General features: G+C 44.1%; 1 long non-coding RNA gene across 2 annotated transcripts in view; it reads left to right on the forward strand.

Annotated features, from left to right (window-relative positions):
• Window positions 1-805: 805 nt before the first annotated feature.
• Window positions 806-13,003, forward strand: part of LOC143766065 (uncharacterized) — a 79,410-nt gene continuing 67,212 nt past the window's right edge. The window contains exons 1-2 of one of the 2 annotated variants that reach the window (XR_013213515.1): window positions 806-1,828; window positions 5,494-5,656. This is a non-coding gene — a long non-coding RNA (uncharacterized LOC143766065). The remainder of the gene's footprint in view (window positions 1,829-5,493; window positions 5,657-13,003) is intronic. The other variant, XR_013213516.1, reaches the window with a different exon arrangement.

Consider the following 13,003-nt stretch of genomic DNA (forward strand, 5'->3'; position numbering starts at 1 on the left):
ACCCGATATTTACCCTGGTTACCATTGTAAAACATTGCTGGCATCGTTGCTTTTGCTGTCAAACACGACGATACAGGCCGATCTGACGACCAAATAAAGTTCTGGACTTTCAGCAACGATCAGCGATATCACAGCAGGATCCTGATCGCTACTGCGTGTCAAACACAACGATATCACTATCCAGGACGCTGCAACGTCACGGATCGTTGTCGTTCTCGTTGCAAAGTCGTTTAGTGTGAAGGTACCTTAAGTAGCGTTCAAGAGGGCTAAAGGCAAAAAAAATCTACTACAACATTTCAGCTTTATAACTGGCAATTTCCAGGTTTTCCAGTCAACATTGTCACATGGAGCTCTATTTGGAGTTAACTGGTGGATTGTGTAACAGAGAAAACAACAAGTTTAGACAGTTTCATGCCCTTTAGAATTGGGTCCTGGTTGTCCATCTATAGGTTATGGACAGGTAGGAGCTAAAGTGATTGCACTTGCAATTTTCTAAAAGCTTTAATAAGTTTTCAAAAAAATTGTGATAAGTTTCATCCTGACTTCCAGAAATTCAATCTCAGCAGGGTCAAGTAGTTTCAACCATTGTATGACATTGGTAAGAGTTAAGTCCTTGTGCACCTGCATCAGGTGAAACCAGATAAAGCGAAGCTCTCACTTCAATATAAGAGCGAAACCCACAGATTACTTAAAAAAAAGTTTAATTTACGAATCCACTGGACTGGACATCTGTCATCAGACATCTAATATGTGACTACTGAAAAAAGTAACCCTTTAATTATTCTCCTTGTTTTCCTTTCCTTCCTACTTGTTATCAGTCTCTTTGAAGACGAGTGGAACGGACAGGTATATGTGTAGGTCCATTGTTTACAGGTTGTGGGGAGAACATTGATGACCTCTCCCCCTCTCTCTTCTCACTTAATAGTTCCCGTCTCCTTCTTCCACAAAGTCTGGGAATACAACAAGGCCCCAGGAATTTTACATTTTGTAGCCAAAAAGAGTGCGCCATGCAAAATTAAGAAAAAAAAAACAAAGAAAAATAAAACACGTCCTGTGAGCACTTGACTTAAGATACTTGGAGAGTAGCTAAGTTATTTTTTATGGTTTAGGAAAAAGAAAAGCTGGTAAGATCAGTGGCCTACAGAGAGGTGAGAAGGTAGAGAACAATTGTCATGTTGTTTTCGAGCGTCTTGCGCTTATGAATGGAGCTTAAGAAAAGATATCCTTGGCCACTTGTTAATAGCACACATCTTCTCCCAGGTCTTGCTCTATATAATGTTGTCTTATGAAATAGGGGCACTAAGACAAGGCACAATGCACTATATAAGATCTCAAGTCTCTGGCTTCCACTTCTCACTCTGTGGGAATCCGAATAAGCTGCAACATCGTTCTGAAGGATGGTCAATATCTTCTCCCAATGGTCCCTTATCAAGAAATCGTCATATCTCATAGTTTACATTATCAGGGATTTCACCAAGCCAAGGTTTATAAAATGCGCTCACAAATTACTGGAATTTTGAAAAAGTTTGAAATTCTTTCAGAAGAAAATCAGCAGCAAAATGTTTTTTTCTTTTGGAAGGACCACTTGGGCCAAGGAGACATGTTTGATCATTCCAAAGCATGGTCAACTTCTTGCTCCCAAACTGGGAAAGCATCACGTAAAAGTAATGTATTCTAGCAAGAATTTCATCAAGTGATGATTCTAAAATAAGCTAAAAAATTATTGCCAGCTTTTTGGAAAAGATCTAGTTTTTATTTTGGAATGACAAAGAATCATGTTTAGAGACTTTTTTCCCATCTGCTATGGAGTAATATGAAGCCAAATCAGGTAAGGTTGGGTCAGATGTGCTAGTGGCCTTCATTATCAAATATCAAATGTACAATCAATATGATTTTTCTGTGTTTCTGCAATTGTATTGTTCCTCCCTAGGGGTACTAGTATTTAGGAGATATAATACATTTTAGAATATTTATAAACTCTCCTGGATTGTGCAGGAATCTCTTGAAAAATGGTCTTTTCTTTATAATCCTCGGCAGCACATGCAAAATCTGTGTTGCAGATATTAACCACTTTCTAGAAAAGAGCACTTCTCCTCTGATGAGCCCTACTCATATAGATCAGCACCAGGAGATCAAAAGATATGGAAACAGATGCTTGTAGTTCTCATGTTCCCAGAAGATAGCGAAGGTGGCACTGATAATAGGTGTGGTCCTTGATGTCAAAATTAATGGACCAGTCTCTGACTAAGGGCTCACGCACATGACCAATTTCCTTGTACCGGGGTTATTCAAGGTTTGAAGGGGTAGCACACATATTTATGATATTTTATGAAGCTGTGCACATGTCCGACTTTTTCCTTGGACCAAGAGATCTGCAGGAAAATTCTGAAATATCGGATTTTGATTTTGAAGGCTCGGATCAAAATCGGCAAGTCTATGGGTCAAAAAAAATCTGATTGTTATCCTAGGATGGAAAGAAAATGATCTTGTGACCCTACCGTAATAATAGGGTCCTACCTGGTTCACATAGTTTATGGAGACATTCCTAGGCAGGATTTGTTTTATAATAACACTTTCTGGCTGACATTATGTAGGACCCATATGTAGCTGGCACTGTTATTTGGCTTACATTTTTGACACTGCTGTCTGGTGCACTGCAGTTTTTTTTATAGCAACACTCTCTGATTGCCACATTTATGAGAGCCCTCATATGTGCCTGGTGTTATTACTGGGTACACCTGTTGTCTGGCACTGTTACTGGGGTCACTGATTGATTGGCAATTTTCAGCAAAACTCTCTCTGTGGCACCCTTATTGGGGTCACCATATTTAGCTAGCACTGTTTTGCTTGAGCAGTTTATGGGGGCCTTGTCTGCCTATGAAGACATTCTGGAAGTATTAGCAATGCCATGAAATGTTTTATAGGGGTGTAACCAGTAAGCGGGGGTGGGGCTTGTAAGTAAAAACTTTTCTGCATTGTGTTTTGTATGTTTAATTACTTCTAAAATCTGTACAAACCATGTCATCATTAGTTAAAGCGACATAGACATTTCTGGTGTTTAGTTGGTTGGAGAACTTTGGTCCAAAAACTGGACCAAAGTTCCCCAACCAACTAAACACCAGAAATAAGTATATGTATACCTATGCCTATATTGCAGATAAATAGCGTTAAGGACCAGGAGTCTCACTCACATCATATCAGGGATCTTCTAGCTGAAGTTTCATGATTGTCCGATTACCTGTCCAGCCTCATCAAGTGGCCACGCCATAATAATTAGTTTGGCAAGTGCAGATGTGGGAGACGAAAACCGGACACATAAATCAAATACTGTAATGTTCCAGCTACATCTCTCCATAGAAAGCTGCAGCAGACCTGTAACAATATTGGACTAGGAGCCATGACGCTGCCAGCTATGACACATCGTGATTCAGACACCCGTCCTGGTTTTACAGGCAGGTGACCGTTAACCACTTATTATCTGCAGGAGCTGAGGCAGAAAAAAGTAAGGCACAATCCGCTGTATAACATCCTGCGGTACGTGATTCATGATGAACCAGTGTAGGATTAATTTGTGGCACTGACACTTATTTTTAGCTTGTTTTTCTCCACTGATGGTTGCTTGGCAAGAGTTTAGAGCAACTTTTTTTCAGGTGTTTAACATTTCACCACCGCACAGTTACTTGCAATTTTATCTTCACTTTTTCACATTAAAAGGCAGAAATAGGAGTAATATTATACATGGGAAATTCGAAATCATAAGCTTCATTTAATTTTTCCCCAAAATTTGATTTGCAGCGTATTGACTCTCAGAAAATCTCAAGTACTGCAAAGTCTGCAATTGACCTGAAAACACGAGTTGTCCTAGGGCTGTATGGAACACTTTTGAAGCTCTGTGGCTAAATTGTGAGTTGTGACGTCCTCTCACTATCCAGATTGACCATAAAATGGCTGCTGCATTCTCTGCCTCTGCTTTTCTACATGCTATGATACTCCCTCCTGATCAGCTGTGCTATATCATGTGTTTTGATAGCTGCAATGTATTATGGGGAAGCCAATGTGGCAGCACCTAAGGTAATGTCTGGCTCATGCTATCTTCTGCTTTTTGAAAAATGATGGTGGGAATCAATCCACAAATTGTGCAAATTCACAGTCCATCACATTTTCCAAAATACATCGATTTTATTTTTATCACATTTATATGCTTACCTATTTTGCGTACTAATATCTCTACAATCAATGTATTTTTCCAAAAATTGGGTCCCCATTTATGGAACAGATTATCCTTTGATGATTTATACCATTTGTACACCCCAGTCTGCTAATTAGAGTAGGAAAATCTGTTTGTATGACGAAAGGAGAAATAAAAATAATAATCTGTTTTGCATGGATTCATAATTTGGCACCCACGGCTCTCTAAAGATCCAAATTAGAGATAAATGAATCAATTTGATAAATCAAAGTTCTGTTGAATGTTTAAGAATTTACTTAATTCAAAAAATATGTGATTCATTTTGATCTAATTGTGTAAGATGACCATTTTACAAACTTTAAAAGAACATTCAGAGAAGATTCACATGACCTCAGGCAGCCTACCTCATAGTGCCTTACAGCTATCACATCACATGGTATAGAGAAGCCAATCAATAGGGAATATCATGACTTGTATAAAAGCAGAGGCAGAGAATGCAGCAGCCGTGTTGTGGTGAAACTGGATTGTGAGAGGGCGTCACGGCCCACAACTTAGCCATAGAGATAGGGAGAGAAAAACAGAAAAAGAATAAACTGTACAGCTAATGCGGGATAGCACAGCAGAGAATAGGAATAGTGTGTGAGAAAAAAAGCACTGATTAGACTGGAGTATGGGATTGGAGAGTCACTGTGTATCTGTTTGTGAGGCACACCATTGTAATTATATTGCTGCTGCAATTCATTCATACATATAGTACTTATATTTTAAGGCAATTTGAGTCTTTAGAGTACTTTTGATTTGTAGCAAATTGCTTGGCTTTGAATAGAACTTACCTCCAAAATTTGGCAATGATGGTGAACTCGAATTTCAAACGATTTGATCATCACCAGTCCAAACTACACCTTTGAGTGTTCCTCCGTGGAGGCATTTGGAACTTTTTTCTCTTGAATACTAAAACATTGTGAATAAACACATGCCATACCCTAGAGATACTTTTGTAGAAATCACAGTGCTTCATGGAGGCACCACGCAACAGCCATGAATGCCTATGGGTCTATTATACAGACTCATAAAAAACTCTGTGTCTTCTTCAAGGTTCTTTGCACACAGCTTTGATTTGTCCATGAGTTCTTCAGCTTTTGGCATTTGTGCTGTGTTTCTCTGAACACATGCCCTATTTTACTTGGGTGTATGTACCTATTGGGTGACCATTATAAAGCCCAGAAAGCTTCAATATAAAGGACCTCTTTCCCAAATATTCAATTCCACATAGAGTGGTGTTTATTTATATTTCTTTTTTACAGTACTGAAAAATATTTCTAGAAACTGCTCGGGAGCGAGCCAAATCAGCTCCTTCTCTGAAGAAGAACCCCTAGAAGCTTTGATGCCAGCCCAGCTTTCCTTCCTGTGCTGCTTGTTTTGCCAAGGCTTTGACTTTTTACTGTTGTTCTTATTTATTTAGATAAGGTAAGTTACTGGCACTGGTGCGCCAACACATGGAAATCAAGTGAGGTCTTGTCGAAACATTACTCGAAACTAAGGAAATGCTGAAGAAGAGGTTTTCCGGGAACGTGTTACATGGCTTCCTTAGTTCGGTATATCTAGAAATTAAAAATGGGGTGGTAACAAGTCGTACTTGATGTTTTTCAACATGACCAAAATAAAAGTTTATGAATTTCAATACCCTTGGAGTTTCTAAGCAACTCGTGGATGGCATCCAACTTACCTTGGAGGCTTGGTCCTTAGAGATGACCTTCTATTCAATATGTATTTTACTACTAAGGTGTTAGAGCTGCACTTGGCAAGAAGCATGTCACTGAATTTTTATTTACATACCCATGCCCATTTCTGGCAGGCCTTGCCCTATTCAAGCCAGGTTTCCGCTTTCTGAATGTGCCTTTGGATTCAGGGGTTCAGCATGATGCTGTTAAGCTCACCCTGTTAGGAAAATCTATCTAGGATCAGGTCAGGGTGGACACATAGACGCCGGGCCTTTGCACAACACATGTAGGACACTGTTCTGACTTAATGTACAGACACAAGGGTGTGGCCAAATAGGCCTTAAAAGCTCTAGGGGGATGATGTCATGGAGGCATGCGGGCTACTTGTAAAACCTAATGTGGAGCACAGCAGAGAGCAGTAGCCATAAGAGAAGGAGGTAGAGCCCTGCCAAACCGAGACAGGTGTGAAACAGATGGCAATATCTGAGAGAGCACTGTTTTCCAAATAGTTTTGTGAGGTTTTGTCAACTCTACCAGGAGCCTCGGAGGTCTCATCTTCATTTTGGGAGCCTCCTGGATGTTTAAGTACGACATTGGCAACGTTAGAAGAGGAGGATGGATTCTGACAACATTCACCTCTTTATGTAGGTAAAATGAGCAGAACTGCCAGTCTTGGAAACAAAATTAAAAATCTTTGAATCTCATGGCCCTTTCGTGGAGATACATTACAAATGTCTAAAATCTTATCCCAGCTGGATAAATGGCTGAAGAAACTGTCTTGACCTTTGAGCTGCAAATTGCAATGTTGAGTCTCCCTAGGAGAAATATCTATGTTCTTCTCCCACTGTGTCATTATAAAAATGACTAACTGCTTGTTAGCAAAACATTTTCGGTGTTCCAGTCAGTAAGTACATCTCAAACCCGAAAAAACAAGTAAGAAACAACATAACAGAGTTCTGGAAGATCTCAGTAGAAAGTAAATGCTGCTGAGTCTAATTATTGGCAAAGATTGGGTATAAAACAAGCATTTCTACCAACATATTTTTGTAAAACACTAAAAATGTTAAAATATATCTGCATTGACAGGTTACTGTTCTACTCCTGCCACAGGTCCGCTGGGTTGAGGTTGGTTTGGCATGAGAGGACAACTACACCCTGGGCAGGATAGGTCCTGAAGGATACTACAGCATAAATGGAAAACCTTAGCTGACTGCTGTTAGTAGAATATGAAGGCCACATTCTCTTCTGAGAGAAGTAGAATAAGGTGTGAGAATATACAATTGGGATTTAAAAAACAAAAAACAAAACAGAGATAATTTATATTATGCAAATGGATAGGCCATTGGTGATACGCTCTTATATGTTGCGAAACCAACCAGACTCGCTTTCCATGACTTCGATTTGGGTCTTGGCTACTAATTTTCCTGAATAATGTTGGTGAAACCAAGTCAACATGAAGTGGAGCAAGTGGTGACTGCTATCTCTGGAGGTCTCTTACTCGTTTAGTTGGGTCAAGTTGAATAAGACTGAAATTCCACTTCCGCGTGTGGTGGCCAACTGTTGGACAATTCTACACACAAATAGTGTTACCTTCTAAATCATACATCTTCTATCTAGGCTGAGGTTGGTGTAGGGATTCCACTCACTCAGGTGCGACGGCTGACACTCAGGAGGCACGTTCCTTTAAAGTTCACAGGGTTTATTACGTCATAAACCACATGGAAAAATAACAGCAAACAAAATAGCCTTAAGTTCAGGAAAAAGCAAAACAAAGTGTCCAGTCCACCAGGCTCAGTGCTGTAGCGTTAACACACTCAGGAGGGTTTCACCTCCACACATGTCCCCTGTGTTAAGCATTTGCCTGTCTTATATAGAGCTAACCACACCCAGTAACCCATCACATGATTAGCCATGTGGTCTGAAATCACCACAGGTCCTGGAACACACATATATATACATGGTTATATACAACAAAGGAAATACTCCGGGCTACATTACAGCAACAAGGCACTTATGTGGCACATACCTCCCGTCGACTACACACCCTTTAGCCATGCTACATACCTCCCCCTCTGCCTAAAGCCGTGGGGCTTGGCACTTTTCCCCACTAAACAAGGGATTCTTGATAGGGCATCCGCATTACCGTGCAGCTTTCCGGCCCTAAGTTCCACATGGAAACTTAAGTCCTGCAGGGCTAAGAACCAACGGGTGACCCTAGCATTTCTACTCTTTGTTTCCCTCATCCATCTTAGTGGGGCATGGTCAGATATCAATCTGAATTTACGACCCAGCAGATAGTACCGTAACGTGTCCACCGCCCACTTTATGGCCAAACACTCTTTTTCCACGACTGAGTAGTTCTTCTCAGATGAGGACAGCTTTCTACTCAGATAGAGGACAGGATGCTCCTCCCCATGTAGCTCTTGGGAAAGGACTGCTCCTACCCCAACATCTGAGGCATCTGTCTGAAGAACAAATTCTTTATTAAAGTCTGGAGCCATCAGAACGGGCTGCTTACATAGAGCATCTTTCAACTCTTGGAAGGCTGACTCTGTCTCTTCGGACCATTTAACCATCACTGATTTTGTCCCCTTTAGCAGATCCGTCAGAGGCGCAGCCACTGTGGCGAAGTTCGGGATGAACCTCCTGTAATATCCCACGATTCCCAGAAAGGCTTTAACTTGCTTTTTGGAGAGTGTTTTCGGCCATGTTTGAATTGCCTCCACTTTCCTGATTTGGGGCTTTATTTCTCACGACCCACTATATAGCCTAGGTATTTAGCTTCTTCCTTACCCAAGGCACACTTCTTCGGGTTTATTGTAAACCCCGCCTCTCTTAGAGCATCAAACACCGCTTGGACTTTCTCCAGATGACTCTCCCAGTCTGGGCTAAAGATGACGATATCATCTAGGTACGCAGCAGCGTAGGCCTTATGGGGTGCAAGGACTCTATCCATAGCCCTCTGGAAGGTCGCCGGAGCTCCCTGTAGGCCAAACGGCATCCGGACATACTGGAAGCATCCATCAGGTGTCGAAAAGGCCGTTTTCTCCTTGGCTTCCTGTGCCATGGGGATCTGCCAATACCCCTTTGTCAAATCCAAGGTGGATATATATCTGGCGTGCCCAAGCCTTTCGATGAGCTCATCAACGCGGGGCATGGGATAAGCGTCAAACTTGGAGACCTCATTCAACTTCCGATAGTCGTTGCAAAACCTCCATTCTCCATCAGGTTTTGGGACCAGGACAATTGGGCTCGACCAACCACTCTTGGATTCCTCGATGACTCCAAGCTTCAACATACGCTCCACTTCCTTGGAGATAACTTCTCGACGAGCCTCAGGAATACGATAGGACTTCACGTTCACCCGCACATGTGGCTCTGTTAGGACCTCGTGCTCTATGACCTTCGTGTGTCCTGGCAACTCTGAAAACAGGTCCCTGTTTTTCTGGAGTAACTCTCGGCACTGCTGTTTCTGGGACTTCGATAGCATCTCCGCTATAGTAACCGCTCCAACCTCACCTTCTGGGTTGCTTAACAACGATGGAGATACTGTCGGCTCTCTATCTTGCCACGGCTTGATATGGTTGACATGGTATACTTGGAATGGTTTCCGTCTTCCTGGTTGGTGAATTTTATAATTTACTTCACCAAGTTTCTCGACAACCTCATATGGCCCTTGCCATTTGGCCAAGAACTTGCTCTCCACCGTCGGAACTAACACAAGAACAAGGTCTCCCGGATTGAACTGCCTCACTCTTGCAGACCGGTTGTAGACTCTGGCCTGAGCTTCTTGTGCCTGGAATAGGTGTTCTTTCACAATAGGCATCACCTTTGCAATCCTCTGCTGCATCAGGGCCACATGCTCAATGACGCTTCTGTGGGGCGTGACTTCGGCTTCCCAGGTTTCCTTGGCTATATCCAGGAGTCCTCGCGGATGTCGGCCATATAGAAGCTCAAACGGTGAGAATCCAGTGGACGCCTGTGGAACTTCACGAATGGAAAACATCAGGTAGGGTAAGAGACAATCCCAGTCTCTACCATCTTTCTCTATAGCTTTTCTCAGCATGCTCTTCAGTGTCTTGTTAAATCTCTCAACAAGGCCATCTGACTGGGGATGGTACACTGAGGTCCTCAACTGGGAGATTTTCAGGGCTTTGCACAACTCCCTCATCACTTTGCTCATGAAAGGTGTCCCCTGGTCAGTCAGGATCTCCTTTGGCGGACCTGTCCGGGAAAAGACATGGACCAACTCGCGGGCTATACTCTTCGAGGAAGAATTTCTCAGAGGAATTGCCTCAGGATAGCGTGTGGCATAGTCCAGGATGACTAATATATACTGATGGCCCCGGGCTGATTTAACTAAGGGACCGACCAAGTCCATGGCAATTGTCTCGAACGGCACCTCAATAATGGGCAGGGGCACAAGGGGGTTCCGGAAATGAGGAGTGGGAGCAGTTAGCTGACATGTAGGGCAGGACCTGCAGTAGTTCACTATTTCCTGGTGACACCCAGGCCAATAGAACCTCTGCACAACCCGTTCTTGCGTTTTTTCCACCCCTAGGTGTCCACCCAAGATGTGTGAATGGGCCATGTCCAACACCTTCCGTCTATATGGATCCGGCACTAGCAACTACTCTACCAACTCCTCCCTTATTTTCGTGACCCGGTACAACAACTCCCCACTCATCAAAAAATGGGGAAATCTTGTGTCTGCCACCGGCTCCTGTACCACCCCGTCAATAACTGTGACATTATTAAAGGCTTCCCTCAGAGTGGGGTCCCTATGTTGGGCAGTCCCAAAATTTTCACCGGTTACCTCTAACTCCATAGTGTCAGATGCAGGGGATACTTCCTCCTCATCTCCAACCAGCACACAAAAACGAAACCTGTCTGTCTCTGGGTGTGGTGACACCCTTCCAGGGTTCACTGATTCCCTACTCTTGCTAGGGAGCTCAGAACCTTTTCCCCACAAATCCCAAAACAGACAGAAATCCCGGCCAATAATTATAGGGTGCAACAAGTCCTGCACGACGCCGACTATGTGGGACTCAGTGCCACATGCCGTTTCAATGTCCACCCTGGCCAAAGGGTAGTCCTTGGCATCACCATGTATGCACCGCACGCCGACCTTCTTTCCCGGGAGCAGGTGGAGAGGGAAAGTGGCCCTCACCAGGGTCACTAAGCTCCCTGAGTCTAACAGCGCCGTTGCTGCTCGACCGTTCACCCTTACGGGACACGCTTGAGGTCCCTCATTGGGCGGAGAGTTCACACTGCAGGCTGGATACGCATAGTATGAACAATGGCGTCCCATGCTGCAGTCCATCTGCTCAGTGGTCTGGGAACAACGGGCAGCTATGTGTCCTGGCCCGTGGCACCTCCAGCAAATAATATCACCCGTGGGGACCTTGGGCACCACCTCCCCCGCCCTTTGTGACCTTGGACGCGCCACCCCTTTTTGGGACTCAGCAGCTTTCTGGGACCCCCAGTACGGCACGGGCTGCCTCCCAAAGGAGCCTTCCATCCCTTGGTATCTCTCGACCAGTCCGATCAGTTCATCGGCATTCTGGGGATCACCCTGGGCAACCCAAGTCTGTATGGACCTCGGGAGGGAATGCACAAACCGATCCATCATCACTCGTTCCACCATCTGTGCAGGTGTACATGACTCTGGCTGCAGCCATTTCTGGACCAGGTGCAACAGATCAAACATTTGAGAGCGAGGCGGTTTGTCCCGGTGATAGGCCCAGCTGTGAACTCGCTGTGCCCTGACAGTCAGTGTCACCCCCAAACGTGCGAGAATCTCGACTTTCAATTTGTGATACTCTTTGGCATCCTGCAGGGTCAAATCATAGTACGCCTTCTGGGGTTCTCCCGTCAGGTATGGCGCCAGTACCTCTGCCCACTGCTCTGGCGGGAGTTTTTCCCTCTCAGCGACCCTCTCAAACACCGTCAGGAAGGCCTCAACATCATCCCCGGGGGTCATTTTCTGCAATGCGCGTCTTACCATCTTCCGGACGTGGGTGTCATCAGCCAGACCTGGGGTTGGGACACTCATCTTGCCCTGGATGGCGGTTGCCAGAAGCTGCATCTGCTCCCGTTGCTCCTGCTGGCTCTGTTGCATCTGCTGCCGTTGCTCCTGCTGGCTCTGCCGTTGCTCCTGCTGGCTCTGTTGTATCTGCTGCATCAACAGCCTGTTGGTCTCTTGCTGTACCTGCTGCCGTTGCTCCTGCTGTGATTGCAACTGGACCAAGTGTTTCAGCAGTTCCTCCATTTTCCCCGGCTGGCTTACAACAGACTTGACCCAGGACATTCAATAACAGACTTTTCGTCTCCGCTGGGAACGCTGCCCGCTTCCTCCACCAATTGTAGGGATTCCACTCACTCAGGTGCGACGGCTGACACTCAGGAGGCACGTTCCTTTAAAGTTCACAGGGTTTATTACGTCATAAACCACATGGAAAAATAACAGCAAACAAAATAGCCTTAAGTTCAGGAAAAGCAAAACAAAGTGCCCAGTCCACCAGGCTCAGTGCTGTAGCGTTAACACACTCAGGAGGGTTTCACCTCCACACATGTCCCCTGTGTTAAGCATTTGCCTGTCTTATATAGAGCTAACCACACCCAGTAACCCATCACATGATTAGCCATGTGGTCTGACATCACCACAGGTCCTGGAACACACATATATATACATGGTTATATACAACAAAGGAAATACTCTGGGCTACATTACAGCAACAAGGCACTTATGTGGCACATACCTCCCGTCGACTACACACCCTTTAGCCATGCTACATTGGCCACACATTTTTAATATCTGCTATTTAAGTTTTTTGTCTGACTGTAATTATTATCAAACCCCCTCTATAGGCATGCACACTCATTCTAGCTTAGCATGCGTGTGTGTTCAATAGGGAAAGTAGAATGAATTGCTGCCAGACACCTTTGGCAGTGACTAATCTCCCTTGATAACACAGGATCAGGTAAGTTGAAGTTCAACATTTTTTTGCCCCCTACATATGGAAAACAAAGATGTGCCAAGCCTAAAAACTAGATGGTTAGCTGGGATTGTTGAAAACAGGTTTAGCCAATG

This window comes from Ranitomeya variabilis, chromosome 4 (genome assembly GCF_051348905.1).
Source record: "Ranitomeya variabilis isolate aRanVar5 chromosome 4, aRanVar5.hap1, whole genome shotgun sequence".
Lineage (NCBI taxonomy): Eukaryota > Metazoa > Chordata > Amphibia > Anura > Dendrobatidae > Ranitomeya > Ranitomeya variabilis.